Raw genomic sequence first — 11,853 nt, forward strand, 5'->3', positions numbered from 1 at the left:
CTCTCTCTTCTGTTACGGACGCATGGGGGTACGGAAATCGCCCCACATAGTTTCTTCCGTCCCCACCCGGGGAGGGTAAGGGGGAATGGGAGGGAGAAGAGAAGAGAAGGGGGAGGGGAGTGAGGCCACGTGGCTATCCTTTGCACGTGGCCGAGTTGTCTACAGTCAGACTTAGGGATTCTGAGGTGCTCAGGGCGCAGGCGCAAGGGAGGGAGGGAGCGGTCGGAGCTAGCCTCCCACGTGGCTCACTCGGTCTTTCGCGCCGCCAGTGAAGCGGCAGTGCCACCTGCTGGCCAGGACGCATTTTGGGTGCTCGCGAGGAAACGAAAATGAATATTTGAAATTAAATCTATGCCTCAATGTACGCACGCTTTTAACGTACTGATATATTTAATTTAACTTCCTTCAGTGATCTGCGGCTTTTGTGCCCTCCGGTTCTAGAGCAGCATTTAAAAAATAACTGAGGTCACCGCTCTGAAGGAAAGCTGTACACAGACTGTGGGGGATTCTTCCCGACTTTTTCCTTTACAATTCAGGGCAAAGAGAAAGCAGCCGGAAGATCTGCGGACCTACGGGTACTTGCTAGGGGGCGGGGCTGGAGTGTCGTCATCTTCATATAGACGGGAGGCGCCTGCGTGTAACGGGCGGTAGCGTGGCCGAGTGGTCTAAGGCGCTGGATTTAGGCTCCAGTCATTTCGATGGCGTGGGTTCGAATCCCACCGCTGCCATACCCTGAATTTTCCTCCATGAAGCTTTTTACTTCTCAGCTTGCTTCCCCACCACCCCCTTGACCTCCACTTCACGCCCAGTGTTTGTTTTAGAGGTTACGCGGTCGCCCTCTCTCCCCGCCCCGCCCGGGACTTGCGCAGAGCCGCAGTCTCCAGCTGCAGCCTTGGAGGCTCACCTGTACCGCTTGGACGCAGGTAAGGGATGACGGGTAAAGAGGGCAGGTGTGCCTGAGGGTGAGGTCATTTCTCCAGCAGCTGCAGTGGGACCCCCTTTTTCTGTTGGTTAAGGCTGTGGTCAGAGATGCTCGGACCCGGAGCACGGGGTGGGGTAGGGGGGGGTCCCCTGCTCGGACTAGGACACGACTTCTAATAGAGTCCAAAGAGGGCAGAGACGGGAAGAGGCCGGTGGTTTTCCCAAAGCATTTAGAGCTAAAAGGGACCTTAGAGGTCGTCAAGCCCAACTCTTACTAGTCTAAGAAGTCATCATTTGCTTGAGGTCACAGATGGAAATTCTATGACTTAAAACACTGGTTTATCAAGTCCATTGGGATCCTGTGGGTTTGTTCTGAAGTTTTGGATCTTTTTGGGGTCACCCAAGCACAGTGACTGAACTGGGGGGCTGCCTGCTAAAAGCTGACCTAGGGGTTAAAGGCTGTGATAGCAGGAACTGAGAAATGCCACCTGTGCTGTGTGTTGTATGGGGTAAGCGGGTGGGGGTGGAGAGCAAGCCTCTTTCTTAGCATCATTACCCAGCCCAACCTCTCCATTTTATAGAGGAATGTATAATCAAAGTTCTGGAGTTCTAGATAAATGTGAGTTATAATAAACTCAGGTTAGCATCTCTAACTTCCCTGATCTTCTGATTATCTATTGAATTTAATTCAATTCAGCAAGCATTTATTTTTGACCCATTTGTCCAAAACACTCAGTACTGGGGATATAGTGATAGATAAGATACAGATCCTGTTCTCAAGGAGCTTGCAATGTATAGGGGAGGACACATATCCATGCTACCAGAGAGTGAGGGTAAAAGTTCAGGCAGTTACTATGAGAAATTTGAAGGAGAGGATACCACCTTCATTTGGGAAAGGTTAGGAGAGGCTTCATGAAGAAGGTAGCTTCTGAGTTGGGCCTTGTCAGTGGACAACTCCTAGAAGACAAAAACCTTGTTTTGTCATTTTGTCTCCCCAAGAACCAAGGACAGTGCATGCCCACAATAGGCTCTTGCTAAATGTTTGTTGATGTATAAATGGATTCCAACAGGCTTTTGGAGATGTATCTTGGCAGACAGAGGTCTTCAGAGCCTAGCTGTTGGAACTTTGGGGAAAGTCTTAGTCCAGGATGCTTCTTACTGCCTGTCCTAGGAGGGACAGAGACCATAATGAACTTTGAGCTGAGTATGGATGTAGCAGTCCAAGTTGGGAATTAGAACTGACTGGCTTTAGGTTCTTAGAGAGAAACAATGAGAGCAAAACTCAAATGGTATCGAGATTGAGGAATGGGAATGGAAGCTAGACTGGAGGTCTTCAGACTGGGCTTGTGAAGTGGTTCTGTTCCATTTGGCCACTGCCTCTGCCTAACAGGACCCTGATGAGAAGGGTTTCCCAAAAAGGACTGAATTTGGCTAGAAGATTCCTGGAGAATAGGTGTGGCTTTGGCAGGTCTGTACATAAAAATGAGTAGAGTAGAGCCAGTCAAGTCATGTCAAGGCAACAAGCATTTATTAAACTCCTACTATGTACACTAGGCATTGTGTTAAGTGTTGGAGATGCAAAGAGGAAAAAACAGTCCCTGGCTTCAAGGGGCTCTCCATCTATTGGGACAGTCAACATACATACAACCATGTATGAACAATATATATTATTAATATGTATTTATTATATCTCTATACATAGGCATAATAGGGGCATATTAAATTATATATAAACACATACATATTAGATATTGTCGACCTGAAGGTTTGGTTAAAAGAGGCAAACAGGCTAGGTGATAAAGAAATTGATATTATTTTATTCCCTTAAAGCTAGGAGATATGTGATCATGGAGCCAGAAGAAAATTTCTGACTGACTGGTAAAAGAATGATCAGCCTTAAATATGTTTTAGAACAATCCCAATCTTGGGATGTCTGCATCCTTCAGATTCATGGTCTCCATATGTGTTTAACCGTACCATGAGAAAGGAAGTTTCTTAGTTGAATAAGTTGTAAATACAGTAAGACAAGACAGTTGACAGTGTTGGCTGAAATTATGTTTATATCTGTTTACCTTATACAGCACATGTCCATAGGATACCAAGATAAGAGAAGTCCTACTATTCAAGACAAAGTCTGGTCTTACACATCTTGTCCTTTAGTGGTCATAAACAGGAAAAATGGTCCTAATCAGCTTCATCTGGTCTTAATGTTGCTGACACAGGAAAGGGCATTTTTAGAGTAAAGCATTTCTGGTTGATTAGTTCAGGCTTTGGCCCTTATTGGGGTTCAAATGATCTAAAATGACTAGCAATATATATAGGCGTATCTACATTATAGAGATATAGCTATATTTATGTGTGGGAAATAACCCCTCATGCCCAAATAGACACAGTAAAATTAGACAGACTATGGATGAGTGAAGCAGTTGGAATTTTAATACATCCATAGAGTGGGTGAAGGCACCCAGGATGAGAACTCTCATACCCTACGCAAGTGAAAGTAAGTCCCTTTTGTTCCCTGCTCTTGGTCTCCAGTCCCTCCTAGCTGACTCAGCCTAGTTTCACGGGTTTTTGGGAACGGCCTACTATGTATTCCTCTTAATATGTTCCCCCTCCCACCTTAAGTAACACATGTTCACAAAATGGTGCTAATTCCTCCTTAGGAGCCTGTAAGTTAACATACATGAGCCTTATTAAGCAGACGAGGTAAAGATGGTACTTAACCTTTGTCCTACTTTTGTTCCTTGGGGACCCCCAGTCTGTTCTTCAAAACTCTCTTCCCCGGGATACCTTCCCTTTTGTGGCCCCATCTCCTGATATGGAAACTTAGCCATTAGCCTAACAAAGCATGTTGATTGCATTTCTCCTTCAGATGACCTTTGTGCAAACAAAATTCACCCTGCTGACTCTTACACATGTATAGATATATGTATCTCTGTGTATATATACATACATATACACATGTATGTATATGCACACACATTGTATATGCACTTGTGTATATGTGCATATACACATACTATATATACATATATATACATACATACATACACACATATATATATATTCTCTCTTAAGAACTTTGGAATTGATTGTGTTCCATGGGAGACGCTGGCACAGGACTGCCCAGCATGGCATGTCCACATCAGAGAAGGGGCTGTGCTCTCTGAGTAACGCAGAATTGAGACAGCTCAAAGGAAACACAGGATGCACAAGTTTAGTTTCCACCCTAAATGTTCACACAGACTATTTGTGCTGGACCTGTGGTAGAGCATTCTGAGCTCATATGAGCCACAGTTGGACACACTGTAACTTGACTTTAGCATAGTCATGTCATATAAACACAAATACACACATATACATACACACAGAAACATATAACAAATTGGAAATAATCTCAAAGGGAAATCATTAGCACTGAGGGGGAATACAGAAAGACTTCTTGCAGAAGGTGGGATTTTTTAGCTGAGATTTGGAGAAAGCCAGGAGAAAGAAATGAGCCAGGCCTAGATGAGAGGAGTCAGATAGGACAGGCTACTACTGTTAAACTCCTCAGACATAGTGAGATCTGGTGGTGGTATTGATGGGGTCTATGACACCATAAGCCTTTCATTATTGCTAGGCCCAAATCTCTGTTACTCTTAAACTAGCCTAGACCTCCATTGTCTGTCATCTCCAGGTAGCCTTCAATTATTTCTCACCCTTAATCCCATTCCTGGAGTCTGACCTCAGTAGTCAAGACCCTCCCCAAACCCCTCCTCTAGACCACCCCTAGATCTCTCCTACAGTCTTTCTATATATAAGCCCCATCTTGCCTTATGAAGATGCTGAGATCTAGCGCAGACTCAGTCTGTGTCAGATTGTTCTGGCCTGCTTGTCAATACAAATTCACAGTACAAGCTTCTTAAGAGCCATACCCCATATAGCAAATCTTTAATAAACTTCACTTTTCTTTGACTGAGAGAAGGTTTGAGTCAGCTTCATTCAGCAGGACCTGGTGTGTTGGTATTTTGGGTTCTCAAGCACCCCTAAACCCCAAACCTCAACAGTACTAGTCTCTGATTCTTCACCACACTTGTTTTTCAAATGCTTTTAAACTTAGTAAATTCCAAACTAACTATCCCATCTCTGGCCTTATTCCTCATGCCTTAGGCAGGCAGAGGGAGGAGAAGAGTCTTTAGCAGTTACCTCATAATAAGTCACATTGCCATTAAAAATTAAATTGTCTAAATTCTATGAATGAGGTTGGTTAGTTGGAAATGTGAAGGGAGATCTCAAAGCTTTGTTGTATCCTTCTCTTAGAATGCAAATTCTTTGGGGCAGCTAGGTGGCACAGTGAATAGAGCACTGGCCCTGGAGTCAGGAGGACCTCAGTTCAAATCCAGCCTCAGACACTTAACACAAAAACTAGCTGAGTGACCTTGGGCAAGTCACTTAACCCCAACTGCCCTCCAGAAAGCAAAAAAAGACTAACTATATTTCCCTCCTACCGCCTTCATCTTTGTAACATGGTGGGGGAAGAGAAAAAGCTACAAGCTGCAAACATGATGGCAAGAAATAAACAATTAATAATTATAACCATGAATGTAGATCAGTAAAGAGCTTTAAAAAAAAAGAAGAATGCAAGTTCCTTGAGAGGAGCCATTTATCTCTCTAGTGCCCAAGACAGTGCCTGGTACACAGTGGGCATGTAACAAACAAACACTTGTTGATTTATTAGAAACAAGGGGGAGCAGCTGTGTGTGTAAGTTCCTTAGGAAGATGATTTTGGCAGCTTGGTAGAGAATGGATTGAAGAGAGGGAGAGACTGGAAGCAGGGGAGTCAATTTGGAGGCTATTAGAGAATGTGCCAAGGGCCTAGCAATATATGTGGTGAGAAAGTACAGGTGTGAGAGGAATTATAGATCTAGAGTTTATAAGCTTTGGCCCCATTGAAATTGGACAGTAAGGGAGAGAGAAGATTCAAAGGAGAATAATTCCAAGGTTGTGAAATTGAGTGAAATGACCCTCCCCAAGCCCCTCCTCTAGACCACCCCTTAAATTCTCTCACAATCTTTCTGTATATAAGATCCATCCTGCCTCCATAAGGGGCCGAGAATTCAATCTAGTACAGACTCATTTTGTGTGGGATTATTCTGGCCTGCTTGTCAATATAAGCTTCATGTATCCTTAAGAGTCTACCCATTAAGGTGAATCTTTAATAAACTTTGCTTTACTTTGGCTGAGAGAACACTTGGGTTGCATTCATTTGTCAGGATCTGGCGTTTTGATATTTTGAGGTCTTGAGCACCCCCTAAACCTTAACAGAGATGCATCCTGGCAATTGCTCCTGCAGGTATTACAGCCACAGCTTCTGAAGACCCAGAAAGGAAAGTTCTTGTCACCAAAGTCCTTGGCATTGTTTTTTTTTTTTTTTAAAGCAATCGGGGTTAAGTAACTTGCTCAAGGTTACACGGCCAGTTATTTTTTTTGTGTGTGGGTGCCGAGTATCTGAGGCTGGAACCGATCTCAGGTCTCCCCACGCTGGGGCCAGCCAGCCCACTTACTCACTGCGCCACCTGGCCGACCCTAGTCCTTGGCATTGTTAAGTGGTTCAGTATCAGAAACTTGGAAATAACACCAAGGAAGAGGCATTACTGTCTGCTTTGCTGTTATACCCTAAGGACCATGGGAACTTTCTATCTGATTTGCAACTGGAATCTTCTGTAAGTGTTGTCTTTCCCAATTATAGTGTGAGCTCCCTTAGAGCTTTCTTTTCTAGTTGTCTATCTTTTCTATTTGTATCCCCAGGGCTTTACATACAATAAACCTTATTGCCTCATTCCTTCCTTCCTTCATTTAGTTTCTGAGCAACATTCCAGCTTTGAAATCTTTATATCATCCTTACCAAAGACTTAATTACTTTCTAGGGAAGGTAGGTGCAGTTGTGGGAAACTAAAGAAGGGATTCTGTTTCTACAGGATTAAAACTCCCAGCTTTGAATGATAACAGAATGTCAGTGAGAGGTAACTGGTTCTAATCAGAGCTCTGAGCTAGCAGAACCAGGCTTCTGGTCAGGTAAAAGGGAGCTGTCTGAAGGGGAACAGATCAAGTAAGAGCACACGACGTGGGCAGTTCAGCAGGTTGCATCTAGCCAATGGAGAGCAAGGGGGGAGATTCAAATTGGGAACAGCATAAAAAGGCTTAGGAGTTACCCATTCATTGGCAATGAATGTAAGAATAGATGTAAGGAAAGAGATGGGACTAATATAATTGTAAAGGTGCTTGGCACAGTGCTTGGTATTAAAAAATCTCTTTGAATGAAAACTGTGTAAGCTAAGGTGAAACCTTATGTGAAACCTTTCTTAGGTGTGAAGTTTATGCCAGTGTTTATGGGATGAACGATTTTCTGTGCAAAGCAATTTGGAAATTATTAAATTAAGATCACCAGATTGGTAATTACTCGATTTTGGTTTAAAGTTTAAATTTAGGTACATCATAATTGTTTGTGATATTGTTACTGGTAAACATTTGTATTATGTATATTTTAATAGAAGCAGTTTCTCATACTCTAAATGCTGTCAAATTAAGAATTATACTGTCAGAGGAACAAGAAAATGATGGTGAATGTGAAGTATTCTGACCATGTCATATTCTGAAATGTTGTAATTGAAGAAATCATAAGTTTTTAAGTTTTTCTTTGTTTTACTGGAAGTTTCAGTTCATAAATCAAGTATTTACAATAGGGAAAAACTAATTATTGGTAATTATGTGAAGAAGAGACCCTGTGAATCCTCTTCTAAGTTTTGTAAAACCTAGAATATGGAAAAGAGGACTTAGGTGTCCCTGGAAACAATTTGTGGGCAAGGTCCTCAACGCCCCCCCTTCCCCGAAAAAAGGGGGGGGTGAAGTGGGTCAGGACTTGTTTTAGTTATGAAGCTTCTTATCTTTTATACTAGAACAAGTTTAATTATACAAAGACTTTGTAAGGTTTCTGGTCATTTTATCAATTATGTATAGATTTTGTAATATTCAAACTTACTATGAATTTTCTGAATTTTCTAGATGGGACCCTGGGATTTGGGATCAGATTAAGAATGGAATCTCTACATTTGTGAGACCTGGTAAATCTTTATTGGATTGAAGCCCCCAAAATTTCTCTAAACTGTGATTGGTGAAATTTGCTGTTTAAGGTGATTTTTTTTCCTTCTTTAGCAAATTTCCTATGATCAGAGCACATGGTCAGTAAAAGATGTGAGTTTTTTTGTGTTAGCTTATTGGAAAATCTAATATTATTTCTCATCTAGAATTAGAACATGTGCAGAAAGTTATGCAAACTGCTTAAGATCATTTTAACAGTTATCAACTAACTTTCTTCATAAAGGTTTAATGAGATTGTAAAAGCAGAAGAGATCTGGCTGTTTTGATCTGGAATTGTAGTTATTTCATACTCTAAGCAAAAGTTAACATTTGTAAGTGAATATATGTTAAAGATTCAATTTCTGAATTATCTCTTTCTTCCAGAGTGAATATAATCAGAGGATAAACAAGCTTTGTGAAACAAGGATGTATGTCTACTATTCAGTTGAATAATAACTTATGAAGTATCTTGTTTATGTATTTTATAGAAATATAAAGGAAAGTGACAGTCTGAGTAATGGATTCTACTCGCCCATCCTCACCCCACTTCTGGTCACTTTCCTCATACTCCTTTTTGGCCCTTGTTTAATTAACTCTTTGCCAGATTTGTTTCTTCTAGGCTCAGCACCCTTCACTTGCAGATGTCATCTCAGGCTGAGTACCCACTGTCCCAAGACCATGGCCCATCACCCTCTGGACCTGGCTTCAGCCATGTTTTAGCCACTGGCTACAGACCTAGCCCCCTGTGAAACAGAGACAGATCTACCCAAATGATTTTGGGTCCCAGCTGTTTAAGGGGGAAATGATCGGGTGCTTGGAATGATAGGGTACTTGGGTGCCTGATATTTAGGTTAATCAGAGATACTTCAGTTGAGAGAAAAGAAAGATACCATTTTTAACACCAGGTTAATTCAGACTATCTTTAAGGTCTATTTATGAAAAGCTGAACAAAGCAGATAAGAAGGTTTGGGGACAAATGGGGTTCATCCAACCCTCCTGTTTCCAGATAGTTGATATCAGTTTTAGAAGTATGTTGAGAGAGCATGAGGAAGTTTTGGGAAGGCAGAAAGATTTGTAACTTGAGTTTGTGATTAATAGATCAATCAAATTTTAGATGGCCCTATCTGAAGGACACTAGTCCATTTTTATTTGCTATTTAATAATCTGGGGGACTGTAAATTTTACTATTTTTCTAAGCCTTGATTATAGGAGTTGTCATTAAAGCCGATAATGGGATGACAGAGGCTGCAGGCTGCAAACTGTTCAAGGTGGATGTCTGTGCTTGGAAAAGTTTGGGGACAACCTCGGACACCGCCCAGGTGGGATCTCTCTGACTTTATTTCCCAATTGTTCGTTTTCTTTCTGAAAAGGAAACCTCCCACCTATTTATGCCTAAGCCTTGCTTTCAGCACCTGGTGACTATCTGAATGACTATCGGAGATGACTCATGCCTGGAATCAAACAAGACTAAGGAAGTTTTCCTTCTGGCAAGGTTAATGACATTGTCCCTCTTTTTATTCTATAGAAAATTCACTGAGAAGTAATATTCAGGGCCAAATAAATGAATAAATATAGAGATAACATCCTTCAAAGAAGGAGATGATTAGTAATAAGGCAAAAAGTAATGAAATAGATGCCTGATTGACCAAGATAGTGAAGTTTGAGGAGAGCGACAGGATCAGGCCAGATGGCACCTAGGATTAAATACAGAGGTATAGAAATTGGCTTTAAAATTTTCTATATGTGAATTCATGCTTTGAGCATGTTTGGGAATAAGATTAGAGGTATGGATTTTGGATTTTAGCACAAGGATTGGATAAGATAGTTGTAAGGGTGAAACTAATGTTACTTTGTTAATATATCTGTCTAATAATTTTACAAAGGGCAGATGAAATCAATTTTTTTTTTAAAAAGATTTTTTTGTATTTTAAAGGACTCCTATACCAGGTACAGGATTTAGGAAAGGTAGAAGTAACAAAGAATAAATAAACCAAAAATTCTCTGTAGTTTCAAAATATGGAACTAATCTTAAATAATTGTACTAATTTATATTAGGTCAAAATTATCTGGTCACCTCTAGATCCGAACTGGAGAAGCAAAACTTTTTAAATTCTGTAACTACATGAGGCATCTGGGATTTAAAAAGTGTTGTTTAAATGAAATAGGTCACTGGGATACAAGGAATTGTATGTTAATTATGATTCTTGTGTAGTTTGTATATAAGTTTTCTTGGTTATCTTGGTGACATGTACCTGACTTAATGTAATCATGTCATTTTGTAAAATTGTGAGAAAAGCCTCACTGTACCTCACCAGAACTTTATATGTAAAATTGTGTTCCTGGAAGCTCTTATATTGTACATTTGAACTCTAGTCATCTAAAGATTACCCCCTGAGCCTTGGAATCTGAAAAAGAGGACATCAGATGCAGACAGCTTTCCCAAGAATCCGAACCTGGCCTCTACTGGGACAGCTTCTTTCTTGGAGAAATTCAACTAGAGGACTGATGGAAAAATGTGGCCCCCTCCTCTTCCTTGTGACTATGGCCTTGATTATAGGAAGTCCCGATTAACTGTTAAATTGCTAATTGTTATGGATCCCCACTACCAACCCTTGGGAACAGAACTGACTGAGTGTATGATTCAGCCCAGGCTGTGTCAAGGGTTTGACACACGCACAAAAGAAGTGGGGAAAGTTGTGCTGGGTTTTCCCCATCCCCCGTACCTCAAGGAGTGAGCAGACTGCCAGGTCAGCTCTGCCCTCTCCCACTGAGTCTCTGCCCTTTCCCAGTCTGCTCACCTGCGTGGGCAGGCTTCTGGGTCAGGCCCGGGAGTTTCAAGGTGTGTACTGACCAATCACTGTTTTGGCCTCTGCAAGTTTCTGCTTACGTAATACCTAACTGTTGGCCGAGTGGGCTCCCTTTATAAGCTGAGGTTTTACCTGAGATTGGGGCTGTTGCTGTTGCTGCTGCTGCTACTGCTACTGTTGTACCTGGAATGTGGGGTGGTGCCTGCCCATCCTGCCATGTGGCCTGATTAGCCAACATGGCGTTTAATAAAAGATTCAGGGGAGCGGCTAGGTGGCGCAATGAATAGAGCACTAGCCCAGGAGTCAGGAGGACCTGAGTTCAAATCTGCCCTCAGACACTTAACACGAAAACTAGCCGTGTCATTTAAAAACTCAAAAACTAGCAAGTCACTTAACCCCAATTGCTCTCCAAAAAAATAAATAAATAAAAGGTCCATTCTAAAATTGTTACTTGGGTCTTGCTCGAGTTATTCAGGGTATAGCAGGGTGACTGGGAGGTAACAGAGAAAGGCTGGAAGGATCCTAAAAATCCAAAGGAGAATGGGGTTTAGCTAGGATCAAGGGTGGGAAGTAGCTGGGGGTAATCTGGGGTAATCCAGAGGTAACAGATAATGGAGGGCTGGGCAATGGAAAACTAGGAGATTGGGCACAGACTACAATGAAAGGCCAGTTGATTGGGCTGGCAAATGCCAGAGGCTTGATGGGGGCGGGGGGAATTCAAAGAGAGTTCAAGGTGGGATTTCCAGGGCCCATAGACAAATGGAATCCAGATTCTTTTGGGGTAAGGAGTGAAGGTCTCATCAGGAGGTGAGGAAGCAGAGGCAATGCATGAATCTTTTTTTTTTCCGCTAGCAGTTTGGCTATGAAAGGAAGAATAAAGACTTCTGGCAACATAGCCGTCTGACAGGCAACACCTGCCCAATTCTAGCAAAACCTTTAAGTTCTCACCAGACCAAATACTGATCAGGAAATCCAATGAGAAACTACAGTAAAACTTCCTAAAACG

The 11,853-nt window shown here is 41.9% G+C and overlaps 1 long non-coding RNA gene and 1 other non-coding gene across 2 annotated transcripts in view; both read left to right on the plus strand.

Moving 5' to 3' along the window:
* LOC138158757 (uncharacterized) overlaps window positions 1–10,405 on the plus strand; it is a 12,368-nt gene extending 1,963 nt beyond the window's left edge. The window contains exons 2-3 of the long non-coding RNA XR_011167720.1: window positions 822–923; window positions 9,411–10,405. This is a non-coding gene — a long non-coding RNA (uncharacterized lncRNA). The remainder of the gene's footprint in view (window positions 1–821; window positions 924–9,410) is intronic.
* Window positions 647–728, plus strand: TRNAL-UAG (transfer RNA leucine (anticodon UAG)). The gene has a single exon. It is a non-coding gene; the product is annotated as a tRNA-Leu (tRNA).
* Window positions 10,406–11,853: the final 1,448 nt, after the last annotated feature.

Source organism: Petaurus breviceps, unplaced genomic scaffold (assembly GCF_028583685.1).
Source record: "Petaurus breviceps papuanus isolate PSGF00001 unplaced genomic scaffold, PetGlider_PUasm1.0 175, whole genome shotgun sequence".
NCBI lineage: Eukaryota > Metazoa > Chordata > Mammalia > Diprotodontia > Petauridae > Petaurus > Petaurus breviceps.